Source organism: Tenrec ecaudatus, chromosome 7, assembly GCF_050624435.1.
Source record: "Tenrec ecaudatus isolate mTenEca1 chromosome 7, mTenEca1.hap1, whole genome shotgun sequence".
NCBI lineage: Eukaryota > Metazoa > Chordata > Mammalia > Afrosoricida > Tenrecidae > Tenrec > Tenrec ecaudatus.
Window position 1 is genome coordinate 61,672,819 of NC_134536.1, and position 15,501 is coordinate 61,688,319.

The following is a 15,501-nucleotide window of genomic DNA, read 5'->3' on the forward strand; positions in this document are numbered from 1 at the left end:
ATAGCCAAACATGAAAAGATTGATTCATATGGTTGTTGTTGTTATGTGCATTTTTTTAAGCCCCATTGTCTTCGACTCAATTCCAATCCATGATGAATCTATAGGACAAAGTAGCACTGCTCCTCAGGCTTCTGAGGCTGAAATCTTTCTGGGAACAGATTGCCAGAGCTTTTTCTTCAGAACCACTGAGTGGGTCCAAACTGCCAACCTGTCTACACGTAATCTTAGCTCAAAAGTCAAGAAGTGATTTCAATCCTTCTGTTGGCAAATGCTTCTTCATTGCCCCAGAAGGGCTCCTTGATGAGGAGCAAGCAAGGCACATGGATATGCCACACTTTATCCACTGATCCGTTTGTGTTCATGAACATTTTAGGTTATTTCCATATTCCAATCTTTTAAATCATAACCATTCTGGACACTTCCATTGTGTCAACCAAGCGGCAGTTGTTCACAGAGAACAAGGGGATACTTTGTGGTTCAAACTCAGGAAAGGCATAGTTCAGGGATATCTGTTCGCCAAATTTATTCAATCTGTATGTTGCGCAAGGAATCCAAGATGCTGGCCTACACGAGGAAGAACCTGGCATCAGGATCCGAAGACGCCGCATCAACAGCCTGTGATGTGAAAGTGACACAACGGTACTTGCTGGAAGTGAAGGAGATTTGAAGCACCCATTGGTGAGGAGCAACGAGTACAGCTTTCAGTGTGCAGCACACCTCAGTATGGAGAAACCAAAAATCTCCACAACGGGACCAGTAAGCAGCGTCATGATAAAGGAGAAGAGTCTGATGTTGTAAAGGACTCCGTTTTATTTGCACTCACAGTCAGCATCCATAGAAACAGCAGTGAAGAGAAATCCGGTTGCCCTGAGTCAGGACCAGCTGACAGCCTAACAAGGGATCAGTAAATAACCAGGAGCCCTGGTGGCATAGTGGTTACACGTGAGCCGCTAACTTCAAGGTTGGCAGTTCAAAACCACTGGTCACTCCTTGAGATAGAGAGTTGCTGTCTCAGAAACGCACAGGGGCAGTTCTATGCTGTCCTTACTGGGTCACCACAGGTCGGAATCAACTTGATGGTAATATATACCAGATACGTAGTTCTAGATATGATACGTGATATACTGACTGCCTGGTCTTGGCACGAGGAACTCCATTTTGAATCCAACACTTCCCTCTTAGCTCTCAAACTCACCCCTTGCTGCCCTTCCACTCCCTCAGTGAACACCCCTCTCGGAATAACCACAAAGAAAGGGCAGGATGACCGTGGTCTGCACGGAATGTGCTCAGAACACCAGGTATCCCAGGCAGCCTGCCTTCTCTCCCGCATATAAAAATTTCGCTTTGGCACCTGTAGGGCGCGGCTTCATTAGCTCAATACCCTGAGTTGCTGAACCCGCCCGCAAGCTTCTCAATAAAGCCTGCTTCTTAAACTTTGCCAATTGGATCTTTGGTTCTGTTTCGCGCTCCAATAAACCTTACACTGACTATCAGTTACTATATAACTAACCAAAAGTCAGTGTGTTGTCAGGTCCGGGATTGTCTGTCACTGTTTCAGCCAAAGCCAGAGACCAGCTGATTTGAGAAACGGTTTACTCTGCAAGCACAAGACAGAAGGAAAGAGTGGGTTTGCTACCTCCAAATTGCTTCAAGGCCCAGTAGAAATTAAGCAATGTGTGTATCTCAAAGTAGGTGAGTCGAAGCAGGCTTTGCAGTGATTGTTAGGTCTCTCTCCCCGGGCTAGATTTCAGCTTCGGTCCTTGGCTCTGCACGAGAAAGATTTCATGCCAAAGCCGGGCTCGTGATCCAAGTGAATTTAATGTGAGTTAAAAGAAGCTTCAGGTTTTACGCGGCACCCATAGGATTCCTTTGACCATGCGGCCTGGCAGGGACTGCTCAGGGTCACGCAAGTATCTCTCTCCTCCCATGAAGACAACCACACAAGACCCCTCTCTGTTCCTGCCTTTTCAAGGATTCCCGGGGAAGGTGTGGTGAACGACCCCAGGTCAATCCCATTGGCTGAATTGCAATCACCTGGCCCAGGTGGGCTGCTCCAGGTGTAACGCCCATCTGTGCCCACTGGCGGGAAAATCCAGCTTTGTCCTATGCTGGCTCTCCTGGGCATGTGTCAATGGACATCCCATCCCTGGTGCTAGCTACCTAACATGATCACAGGAAGCAATGATCTGTACATGTTTTTCCAAGGACAAGTCACCATCCCTTGAAGCACTGTGTTCCCCTGCTTATCTGAACAAGGGGTGCCTTTTCTTGTGGTCTGGCTTCTGTGGCCTTCTTGAGTTAGAAAACTATGCCCACTGATTAAGCTAAAAGGGATTTTTACTGTAAGAGAGGGAACTATGACATCTTAAATTATATTTTATTTCTAGTGTTTTTATTAACAGCAGGCTAACTCTTTCACCCTCCCCCCTTGTCCCCATTCCCTCTATCAAGTAGGACCCAGCAGCACTCTGCAGGAGAAAGGTATGGCAGTTTGCTTCTGTAAAGATTATAGCTTTGGAAACCCTATGGGCAGGTCTGCTCTGTCGTAGAGGGATCTACAACAGCGCTGCTGTTCTTGCACAGGCTGCCATATGAGATTGAAGTCAAAAGTTGGCTGCCTGTCTTCATCTACAGGCTTCACTGGGTCTGGAGAATTTCTTTCCAATGTGGCTTACACCCATGGCTATTGGCATGATGCCTCAGTCTTATACCATAGACACTGCTTCATAGGATTGCTTGACTATCCTTAGGATTTGGCTAAGGCATTTCCCAGAATTACAGTGCTTTTTAGAACCTGTCCTTGAAAGTCACACTACATCATTTCCCTAATATCACTGCGGAGATAAGTCACCCCTATCCAGTGTGGGAAGAGACTACATTAGGATCACTACCAGGGGACAGGAAACATTGGGAGCCGTTGTGGAGGCTGCTCCCTGCAGCCTGGAATATATCAGCAGATAAAAAAGAAATAGATCCTGCCTTAATGAAGTTTGCATTCTAGTAGAGGAAGCTAGACAGTAAATAATAAATACATATAGTATCAAGAGTCTATGCACTTGAATTATAGTGTTAGAAAAGACTATTGAAAGAACCATGGACTTCCAAAAGAACAAACAAGTTGATCTTGGAAGAAGTACAAACTTTCTGTGTTTACAGATAGAGGACAACTAGACTCTCAAGTACTTTGGATATGTTATCAAGAGGGACCTGTCCCTGGAGAAGGACTTCATGCTTGATAAAGAAGAGGGGAAGCAAGTGTTACAGCTCTTTTAGAATTTGTCTAGCAGGTTTTCTGGTTTTCCCGGAAAACCCCCACACACCAGTAAAATAGCTATTTAACAACAACAAAAAGAAGAGGGGAAGCAATAAGGAGGAAGGCCCTCAATGAGATGGGCTGACACAGTGGCTGCAACAATAGGTTCAAAGAGCAGCTGGGAGGATGGAGCAGTGTGGGATGCAGAAGGGTTTTTCCCCAGTTTGTCCCCCAAATATATGCCAAACCTAAGACACTGCATGCAACACATGGTAAATGACTGTAAGCTTGGAGGTCAATGCAAGGTGCTCATAGGCTACCTCCCTGAGGGTCATCAGCCATCTAGAGCAGACTCTAGTCTGTCCCACCCTAAGTAGGGCCCACTCCCTGCTGATAAGTATGGTGAATTGTTTCCCTGAAGGAGAGCCCAGAGACAAGGTCAAGCCAACTCAAGGAGGACCAAGGTTAGACTGCCATCTTGAATCTAGGGTCCGCCCATCTTGTCACATGTGTCCCCTTAGTGCCACCCCTTCCAATTGCGTGTGCACCCCTAGTTTGTCCCCGTCCAATTGATATATGCCGGTTGTACAACCCCTTCCTGTTATGATGTAATCAGGGGGGCTTGAACGTCCCAGAGAGTGTATGTATGTCCTGCTTGGAAATGCACCCCACCACCCGCCTCCTCCCTCTCTCTGCTCGGACCTAGCTGCTGAGGTCATGGCTGTCTGGGAGGTGAGCAATTAGCATGCCTTATATTGTCTGATGTCCCTTTCATTTTTTTTACTTGATTAACTAAAGGACTCAATTAGGTTCCATTTTAATTTCAAAATCTGAAATTACACTGTCCATAGTTGGTATATTTTTCATTTGCCAGTACAATTAAAAATACAACTAAATGATGAGCGGTATTCAATCAGATTTTTCCCCCCTGGGAGACCACTTTGGGAGCTCATTCCTCGACATACATTTCGTCTTTGTTGTCCAAGGGTGAACATATCAGCTTGTGGGTGGTAGCGAGGGATGAGGAGTTCAGTGTTTAACATGTGAACCTTAAACTATCTTGGACATTCATGTGGAGTAGTTGGGAAGCAGCTTGTTGTAGAACATTGGACATCAGGACTATGTCTCTTAATGCTACCCCTCAATTACACAACTGCCCTTGGACCCATTCGATTGTGGGGCTGGTACCCCACAGAGCAGGACAGGGTGGGTTTTGTTCTGTTGACCATACAGTCACTAAGTCAGAACTGAGCCACCAGCCTTGCCTCTAAGGAGCATTCTGCCTGTACTTTTTCCAAGACAGATTGATTTGTTCTTTTGGCAATCCATGATTCTTTCAGTATCATTCACCATCATTAAAGTGCATCGATTTTTCTTTGGTCTTCCTTAGTCAATGTTCAACTTTCACATGTATGGAAGCAACTGAAAATGTTAGATCTCTCTCGTGGGGGAAATACCTCGGACCTTACTTCGCGAGAGAAAGAATTCACTCCGAAGCCTGGATTGTGAGCCCAGTGAGTTTTATGAAAGACAGATGTTTCAGGTTTCCACAGGGAGCCTCAGGGCCCTCCACCCCTGCACAGCCTGCGGAGAAGCTGCTTGAGAGATGGAAAAGTCACATGGTGAGCTCCGGATCCCGCCTTTTCAGTTCCTCCATGCCTTGGATCAGGCAAACTTTCATCCTGAATGTAACCTCCTGTGTTAGACAGGGTTCTCTAGAGAGACAAAACAAAAAAAACCTCTCTCTCTCTCTCTCTCTCTATATATATATATATATATATATATATATATATATATATATATATAACAAGAAATGAACTGTTAAATTATAGATAGATATATAATACAAGAAATGTACAGTTAAATTATATACAGATAGATATATAATACAAGACACTGTGAGACACTGTCAGTCCTTTAAGTCTTGAGGGTCACCAGGTAGTCCTCTGTAGAGAGAGAGCTAGGCTATCCCAGCACAGGCAGCAAACAGCAAGACAGGTCACCAACCATCAGCCAGGTCACCAACTGTCAGTCCTCAGCTCCAGAGATGTACATTCCAATCCTTTGGGCTTAAAGGGACCTCAGCTTACAGCGACACAGTCCACAGGCTAGGCGTCCCACAGGTAGTGTGCCCTTTAAATTGAGGCACAGAACAAGCAAGGCAGCCGCACACTGGTCCAATGATTAAAGAATGAGAAACAAGAAAGACGAGGTTCACCGAGCCATATATCTCTCCGCCCTTCAATTAATCCCACTTGTGTTTATCGGCCAGGCTGGCACAATAAACTATCTCAATCCACCCCTTGCCAACCTGGCACCTGTACACAATTCTTTAGCCATATATACTTATATAATCTCCAGACATTGATGAAATCACACTTGTACTTATCATTAATCATCTATCATACATATAAATGAAAACAGAGTCAAATTGTATCTGATTTATCATACCTGAACAAAGAAAAGATATGCAATAAGCACATAAAAAGAAAATATATTGACAATTACAAACCTCGCTTTTGCAATTGATCACGTGGTTGTAATCAATAGGTAGAACTACCTTCTTCTACTACCCATTCTGCATTACCTTTGCCTTCAGCAAGCACCTCAGCTGGCTGTGGTGTTTTGCCTGGCGGGGTGACCCAGACCTTCATTCCTGAGGGGTCTGGGTCATTATAAGTCCTGTCAGGATTGGGTTGCTATAATTTACCATTTACTTTAATCACATGGCATGGTAGCACTAAGCGTCGGCCTATGTGATCTCCTGGATTCCAGACATATTCTTCTTTACCTCCATTATGCAACACCAGTCCAATTTCTCCTTGGTAATCAGGATGAATCATCAAATCATCACTCAATCAAACTCCAGTCCTGCTTGAGTGCTCCCACCCACATCTGTGACATGTTCGTTTACTGCCAATCAAGCTGTTGGGACAGCTTCCCTTGGCCTCCTCGCTCCTTTTCAAAGTCCTGTCTCTCCAGCCGGCTTACCACTATCCAAGTTTCTGTCAAGCAGTCCCAACCACTAAAGCCGGCAATGAACAAATTAAAGAATTTTGCCAGCTTCTTCATTCTGAAACTGATCAACATGCAATCAAGAGGCATTGATCATGATTGGTGATTGGAATGCAAAAGTTGGACACCAAGAGGAAGGAGCAATAGTTTGAAAATACCGTCTGGAGAGCAAATGCTTTGAGAATGATTGGGGCAGGGAATGTGCGGATGTGCTTTGTATAATTGATGTATGTATATGTATGGATTGTGATAAGAGTTGTGTGAGTCCCTAATAAAATGTAAAAACAGAAAAGAAAAAAAAAAGAAAATGATTAGGGCAAAGAATGTACGGATGTGCTTTATACAATTGATGTATGTATATGTATGGATTGTGATAAGAGTTGTGTGAGCCCCTAATAAAATGTTTTAAGAAAAAGAAAATACCGTCTGGGTAATAGAAACAAAGCTGGAGATGCAGCATGGTAGAATTTTTCAAGATTAACTTCTTCACTGCAAATACTTTTTTTTAACAACACAGAGGGTATATACAGATATCAAATTGGCTACATCTGTAGGAAATGATGGTTAAGAAGCTCATGTCAGCAGCTAATACCTGGCTAGGAGTTGGCTGTGAAACATATCATCAATTGCTCAGATGTAATTTCAAATTGAAGGTGAAGCAAATGAAATAAGTCCATAGAGTCAAAAAAGCACTTTGAGTAGGGTGTGTCTTTGTCCCTTTTAAGAATTAATAAATATTCTCCTCAAATTATATTTGAGATCAAAGTCTCTTTTGTACCCTACAACACCTCTCAAAATATCTTATATATATATATATGATTGGTTTAATTTTTGTTGTTAAGAATCAAATCGTGGAGAGGGTGGGGTGAAAAGGGGGAACCAATTACAAGGATCTACATGTGACCTCCTCCCTGGGGGATGGACAACAGAAAAGTGGGTGAAAGGAGACGTCGGACAGTGCAAGATATGATAAAATAATATAAATTATCAGGGGTTCTTAAGGGAGAGGGGAGCAGGAAGGGAGGGGAAAATGAGGAGCTGATGCCAAGGGCTTAAGTGGAGAGCAAATGTTTTGAGAAAGATGATGGCAACGAATGTACAAATGTGCTTTACACAATTGATGTACGAATGGATTGTGATAAGAGTTGTATGAGCCCCCAATAAAATTATTTTTAAAATTAAAAAAAGAGAATCAAACCAAAATTCACTGCCATTGAGTCGATGCTGACTCATAGTAACCACCCCTGTGGGTTTCTGAGACTAAATGTTTACAGGAGTAGAAAGCCCCAGCTTTCTCCCGAGGAGCAGCTAGTAGTTTTGAACTACCAACCTTTCGGATTGCAGCCCAATGCATAAGAACTACACCACTAGGGCTGCTATATTGGTGAGAATATACAAAGCAAGATGTATACCAAGTCAACAGTTTCTGTATATACATGCTGTTTTAGGGCACAAAGAAGACCATCAACTCTGAAATATAATTTAAGAAGAACATTTATTAAGTCTTAAATAGGGCAAAGACTCATCATCCAGATGAGGGAGGAGACCATTTGTATAAAATCAAAATGCCTTCCAGGTGTTTGTTGATATTCAGGCTTATAGGGCATGACCTGTGACTATGTGACCCCCCACCCCAACATTGCCTCCATCAAAAAGACACACCCAGGCAAGCCCATAAGGGACAATGGCCCTTCCCTGGGCTGGCTGGAGGTAATCTACCTTCCAGTGCACTCTACCTAAGGACATGACTGGTCAAATACCTGATTCATGGTCACAAGGAATTCTATGGAGGAATCTACAAATGGATTTGGGGTTTTGACAATGACCAGGAGCCCTTGGCGAACTGGGTGCTTAGCATTAAGCTCTAATGCAGTGTGCAGTGACATTGATTACATGCTTTGGGTTGTGCCACCACGCTCTCCCTCTTTGTTCCTCCCCAATTAACATATACTCACCGCCCCCAGGGGTTCCTATGTTGCTATGTTGATCTTCTACAAAGGGCTTCCAGAAGTTTCTGGGGAAATGGAGTGAAAAGATAATGGAATTTCCCCACATTCCTCCCCCCACACATACACAATTTTTAAAGCAACCCTTTGTGTATGTACAGTTAATTCCTAACAGGGTATAGTGCTTAGGGTAAGCAGTTTTTGCTGGTTACACTCAGCTATTATATCCCAGTAGTTTTAAGAAAACTTCAACATTAGTCTCCACAGAACTAGATGAAGCCTGGCTACCACTACCAACCACTCTGAAAGGGGTCACATTGGAACGTCCTAGATAGAGTGGGAGACAAATAGAGAACAGACTCAAAACATTATTAACAAAAAAAAAGTTTGCTGATCAGAAGGCCCTTAATTAGACTTCAAGTCTGGAACTGAATTTGCCCACCTCCCCTGCCCAGGTTAGAAGAATCAACTATCTAAGACAAAAAGGTCAGGTGGAAAGATAAATAGCAATCAATGTCAGGGAACAATATGGGCATAAATTGTTGAATGGGAAACTAATTTATGTTTTAAACTTCATCTAAAACACAATAAAATGCTCAAAAAAAACCAAACAAACCAGAGAAGCTCTGTTAATATATATATAAAGGGCAGCCTTCCTTTTCTTTCCATTCCCTTATGTAAATACAACCCACCCCTTAGTGTTCTGCAGCCACTAGAGCCAAGCTGCAGGTGACTGCTTCAGCTAAGCCACTGGGATCCAACCCAAGAATCCAGTCTTAATTTTGAGATAAAAGAAGGGCAGTGGAAGTGGATTCTGAAGTATTTTATCACCTAAAAGTGGAAGTGATTATCAAAAGATGAGACCAAATTTTAAAAAGGACAGACATTAGGAAAGAAGATAGAATGGGAATGGGAAATACAGAGAAGTGGGAAGTGGTGGCCCACTGAATGGCCATTGCAGTCGATGAGTTGGGGGCGGGTGGTGGGGGTGAATGCCTATGGATTGTTGAATGTAAAACTGAGGATCTGCTCAATAAATCTTCACATACTTTTTTTTTTTTGAAAGAAGAAAACTTCAGAGCTTACATTTGGTTTCAGATATTTTTCAGGACAGCAGTTCAGAAGTCCATCCGGTCTCAATGATTCACGAAAGTCTGCGTTTTATTACATGTCAGGTGGGATCCCGGGAAACAAGAGAATGCTCTCAAGAGCAACACTTGTTAGGGGGTAAACGAAGCAGAGAAATTGAATGCAGGCAATTTCTTTGACTGTATTTTAGGTTATATATTTTTAAAATTATATTTCTTAAGCCCTGACTAAGAAAAGACAAGACACACAAATCATTAGATAATAGCAAGAGGATATAGTGGTGTCCGAGGGTTTCCCGAGAACAGATGACTTAAATAGGACATGCGAAACCAAAGGAACTTGTCATGGAAACATGATTGGCAGCAGATCGGTACAGCAGAGCTGCAGGTGGGACTATGGAAACGGGAGCAGGACCATGGCTAGAACACCTACATTGTATTACGCTAGACCAGTGCTTCTCAACCTTCCTCATGCTGCAACCCTTTTAGACAGTTCCTCGTGTGGTGGTGAGGAACCATAAAATTCTTTTCTTTTTTTTCCCCCCATAAAATTATTTTCTTTCTTTTTTTTTGCCCTAATCATTTTCATTGCTACTTCATAACTTATTTTGCTACTGTTATGAATCGTAATGTATCTGATATGCAGAATGTATTTTCATTGTTACACATTAAACATAATTAAAGCATAGTGATTAATCACAAAAACTATGTAATTCTATATTGTGAAATATTTGTTTCTAATGACAAATAAATGAAAATTTGCCTTGAAGCATGGTGTAGCATGGGTACTCGTATGTGGGTGTATCTGTATGTGCACGACTCGCCTGGAGATGGATAGATAAGTGGTGTTTCGGTTCCCAAGACCATTGAAAATAGGTGTTTTCCGATGGTCTTAGGTGACCCCTGTGTAAGGGTCGTTGGAACCCCAAAGGGGTTGTGACCCACAAGTTGAGAACCGCTGTACTAGACAGAGAATTTAAAAAATTGGTCCAGGCAGTCAGGGCAGCTAAGACTCATGACTATGCAATCTCGGTATCCCTATCTCCATCAATGATACACCCAGGCAAGCCCCCAAGGGAGGTGGCCAGGTCCCCCAGAGAGAGGGAAGAGGGGAGAGTATATTTGCAATCACAGCTTATATATACTTAGGAGGCATGCAAACCCCTCTGATGACAGGGAACCACATCATAACAGGAAGGGGTTGTCCAATAGGCATATGCATGACAGGAAGGGGAGGGACTAGAGGTGCACGCATGTAAACTGGGCAGATCCTAGATTCAAGATGACCTTGATCCTCCTTGAGCTGGCTTGACTTTGTCTCTGGGCTCTCCTTCAGAGAAACCATCCCTATCGTTATCAGTAGGGCGTGAGCCCCATCTATGGTGGGCAGGCAATAGTGTCGGATTGCTCTAGGTGGCTGATGCCCTCAGGAAGAATACCTCTAAGTAGCTGACTACACAATGCCCTAGCAAGCAGGTGACAACCTGGGGAAAAATCTTTCTGTATCCCACAGGCCCCTCCCTTGGCTAATTAGGGCAGTAATTTCTAATGTTCTCTGCCTTGAGGACAAGACTTCACTGTCATGGTTAATGGTTTCCAGGATATTCCATATGGTCGAATGCCTTGGAATAGTCAATGAAACACAAGTAAATATCTTCCTGGTATTCTCTGCTTTGAGCCAAGATCCATCTGATATCAGCACTGATATCCCTTATTCCACATCCTCTTCTGAATCCTGTCCATGTACTGTTGCAACCATTGTTGGATGATCTTTAGCTGTTTCCTACAGCCTTCTGCAAACCTAGTGCACAGAATTTAAATTCTCATGCAGTGCTAAAGAGCAAAGTTCTGTGTCTGCCCCATGCCATAGTATGTTACTAGCCTCATATGCATATCAAAACTGAACAATGAATAAGGAAGACCTACAAGAATCAATGAGGTTGAATTAAGGTGTTGGTGAAGAGTCCTGAAAGCACCAAAGAAAGAAGTCTGTCTTCTAAGAAGTACAGCAAGAATATTCTTTAGAAGTGAGATGACAGGACTTTGTCTCACATCCTTTGGACATGTTATCAAGAGACCAATACCTGGAAAAGGTCATCATGCTTGGTAGAGGGTCGCCAAGAAGGTTCTGGAGGAGATGGATTGACACGACTGCAGCACTGGGCTCTCGCGATGCTTCCTTCTGTTGTATTTAAGATCACTGTGAGTTAGAACTGACTCGTGGCATCTAAGAGAAATAAAATGGCATTGAGCATCGCCATTTATACATCTAAATGGAGAGCTGCTTTTGCCCTTCTCCCTTTATAAACTTTGGTTATCTTCTTGTTATTTAGTTGTAAGAGTGTACTAGACTTTTAAAAAATATGTAACTTGCACATATTTTTCCCATTCTGAAAGTTGTCTTCACTTTCTTCAAAGTTTCCATTTAATTTTAATATGGTCAGTCCAATTTACCTATTTTTTTTCCTTTGTTGCTCCTGCTTCTGGTGCCATACCAAATAAATCATTGCCAAGTTCATAAAATAAGAAACCGATCAAGCCAGCTAGACCTAGGGAGTGTTCTTGCTAAGGGTTAGTGCCAGGAGGGAGTATAACATTAGAAAAGCAGAGATTTGTGTGACCAGACCCCAGAGAATTTAAATCTGAATATACTACTATTGAACTTGGAAAGTTCCTTAAGATCTTTAAGATCATTTTCTCATGGTTACTTTGTGGATAGTACATACATAAAGGGCCCAAATTAAAACTTAATAACAAATCAAGAGTAGTAGCACACTTACTTACATTCGCTACTCTAGTTACACCTCTCAGTCCTTTACTCACTGCCATTGAGTCAATTCTGACCCATACTGACCCTAGAGAATAGGATGGAACTGCCCCTGGGAGCTACTAAGAACGTAACCCTTTATGGGAATGGAACGTTGCGTTTTCCTTCTGGGGTTTCCAGGTGCTGCCCTGATGGTTGGCAGCCCAGTGCGTAGCCGCAGTGTTCTGGAGAAGCTAGAGCCAAGTTGCAGACCACTACCTTGCAATGCAGGTATACAGTCTATACAGTACTATATGGGGCGAGGCTGTCTATCCAATGCTTTACAGGGTGATGAGCCACCAAGGCTCCTTATACCAAGTGCTAAATAATTGCTTTTGTGTTTGATTCAGAACCTTGCTTTTGTGGAGGCAAGGACTGCCTCTACATGGTCGTAGTATAAACCTTATGAACGAAGACAAAACCCAAACAACCGAAGTGAAGCTTCAAAAGTGATGAAGAACATACACCTGAACAAACATACTGCTGTCAAGCCCATTGTCAAGGACCTCGCAGAACTGCCCCACAGGGTTTCCTAGGCTACATGGAAGCAAAAGTGCTGCATTTTCCCCCTAGGAACTGGCTGGTGGTCCAAAAAGTAAAATTTTATCATGTTTTCAGTGAAAGTTTACATAGAAAATTAGGTTCTCTATTTATAATTTCTATACAACTTGTTCAATGTCATGTCATGTTTTATTCCTAGCCACCCACAAAAAAGTAAATAGAACAAATTAAGAATGAATTAAAAAAAATTTAAAAAGAATGAATTAAAAAGGAAAACATTAAAAATTTTTTTATTTTTTTGTTTTTTTTACATTATTAAATTTTAACCTAACTACACCTGCATTGATTCACTTTCTGAAGCCCTTTGAGCGCAAGACTTTTCCTAACCCTGGTCAATGGCTCCAGAGAATCCAGGGAACACTTGTACCCCACGGGGTCTCTGCAAATTGATGGTTGAGTGTTCCCTGTCTATTCATAACCATGTAAACCGAGTAGTCGGAATCTAAGCTCTAAATACATCCCCCCCACCTCTGATTTTTGCTTTTGTTATTTATAATCCTTGGATTACTCAGGCTAATGTACTTCATAGTAGCTTGTTGGGTTTTGTTTGTGTGTGTGTGTGTGTTTTAGTTGCTTGTTTTCAGACCAGCTTGTAAAACAAGACACTATTCTTTAAAAAAAAAATCTTTACTTAAAATTTTTCCAACAGTTTTATTGGCATACAATCCACACGTCATACATTTCAATAGTTCAGTCACATCAAAAGAGTTGTACAATCACCACCAGTTTTAGAACATTTTCCTCACTCTTGTACTCATCATGATTAGCTCCCCATTTCCCCCAACCTCTGCTACCAAACCGACAGGAACCATTAATCCCCCACGGAGTCCATTAATAATCCATCTCCATGGATTTATCTATCCTGTATTTCATATTTAGAAAAAACATTTTAAAAAACTAATAAAGTAAAACAGATAAAAACCTCAATTGAATACGAAGTAGAAAACATAAAAAACGAGAACAAATTTAACTGGATCATAAAGGAGATCAAATGATAGGGTGCTACATTTTAACCCGACTACATCTGCAACAAACCACTTTCTGATACATTTTCCATGACAGCAAAGCAAGCCCAGCCCTGATCCATGGTAAAGGGGATGCACCAGGGACTTCATCTACATGTTTCTCCTCCACTCTAACATTTTTTAAACAGCCTTATCTTTTAAGTTGGCCTAAAGGGAGATCAAGATAATAGATTTTATCCTAAATTTGCCACAATCAACTTTACAATGATGTCTGATAAGGGCTATTTACATCCCTTGACCAAGACTGGAAGGGATTCATAAGGCTTAATTCAGGTGTGGACCTTGCCAAATGGATTTTAGGCTTCCACTGTAGTCCACAGCCACATGTTCATAATTTAAGCTCTGATACTATTCCCTCCTTTAGATTTGGATTACATTACTTACAATCCTTGGATCACACAGGCTGGTGTGCTTGACACTATTCTTTCTGATATCTAGCACCAACTGATCTCTGCACCAGTTACAGTACCCTATCTTCCATAATCCCTTCATGACATTGAGCAGGGTCGCACCGAAAGAACTGATTAAGAGCTCAAAACCATTCGTACAGCTAAGGTGTACATGTATGTAGTGGTTATGTGTTGGGCTGCAAGCTGTTAGCAGTTCGAAACCACCATCTGCTTCTTAGGAGAAAGGGCTTCCTACTCCTGGAAAGAGCCAGTGCTATAGGGTCAGAGGAGTTGGCATTGACTTGATGGTAGTGAGGGTTTGTTCCGCTTTGGTGGCAGTATTACCAGATTTTGAGATACCATACGTGACCTCCACGGGACCTTTAGCAATTCTATAGTATTGTTAAACTAGGCACTGATATAAAATTTAGAATTTTGTTGAGATAGAGGAATATTGGCATTTGGGTAAGCTTTTCAGACTGAGCACATGGGATGTTACTTTACATCTTAAAAACTTAGTGAATCTTTAAGAAAACAATGAGTTAGACACAAGGCACAAAGTTTAACTAACACCCACACATTGGCCGTTTTAGGAAGCTAAGAAAATCGAAAAGTCTTAAAGGGACTATTCCTGGGCAACCTCAAAAGCAAAAGGTTTGAACCAAAATGCAACGACTTCCAATTCCATGACCTTCAATTAACCCACCTTGCTTTCCTTCCAAGGCGTTACAGCCTCAAGTCCAAGTGTCTTCCTTCCTTTAATCTACAACAGGTTTAAGGTAAAGTCAAGTTCACTTGGTGAGTTTTCCCACTCAGACCTTCCTGATGTGGCCTTTATAGTATGGTGTGGACAAGACTGATAAAGTCCAGGTCACCTACAGTATGGGGCTTGGCTCCCCAAGGGCTGAAAACCAACTGTTAAACATGCATGACTAGCCAAAGTATCTGGTGGATTCTCTTGGAGGGGACCAACAGGCAATGTCAAGCATTTTTCCCACAGGAAAGTTTCCCGTCCCACAACAGATGCGAGCTCATCTTCAGAGACACATTCCTCTGGCATCCCCCGTCGTGGTCATGAATCTCCACAGAAATGTACTGAACACCAATCTGGGAGTGGCCACCCAATAGGGATGACTGTAAGGCATTCCAACACCCTTTGCTCCTCTCCTGATAAAAGGGTAAAATGTTTGAGTGTCTTAACATTCCGATGCCAGGAGCCCAGATGGAATGACTGTATGACCTGGGAATTGTCTCCTACAATATGCCTGCTGTCAAGGACTAACTTCACTCAGGAAAACGGACTTTTCAAGTCCAACCATGTTGTGAGGTGCTTCCTTGTTCCTAGTCATGTACAGTATGTTGCTACACATCTTTTTGTCTTGTGTAAGTAGGAATGGAATTGCCAGGTCACATGGTAG

General features: G+C 42.4%; 1 non-coding gene across 1 annotated transcript; it reads left to right on the forward strand.

Annotated features, from left to right (window-relative positions):
* Positions 1-3,253: 3,253 nt before the first annotated feature.
* LOC142453968 (U7 small nuclear RNA) lies at positions 3,254-3,314 on the forward strand. Its single transcript, XR_012785514.1, has one exon. It is a non-coding gene; the product is annotated as a U7 small nuclear RNA (small nuclear RNA).
* The last annotated feature ends 12,187 nt before the right edge of the window (positions 3,315-15,501 follow it).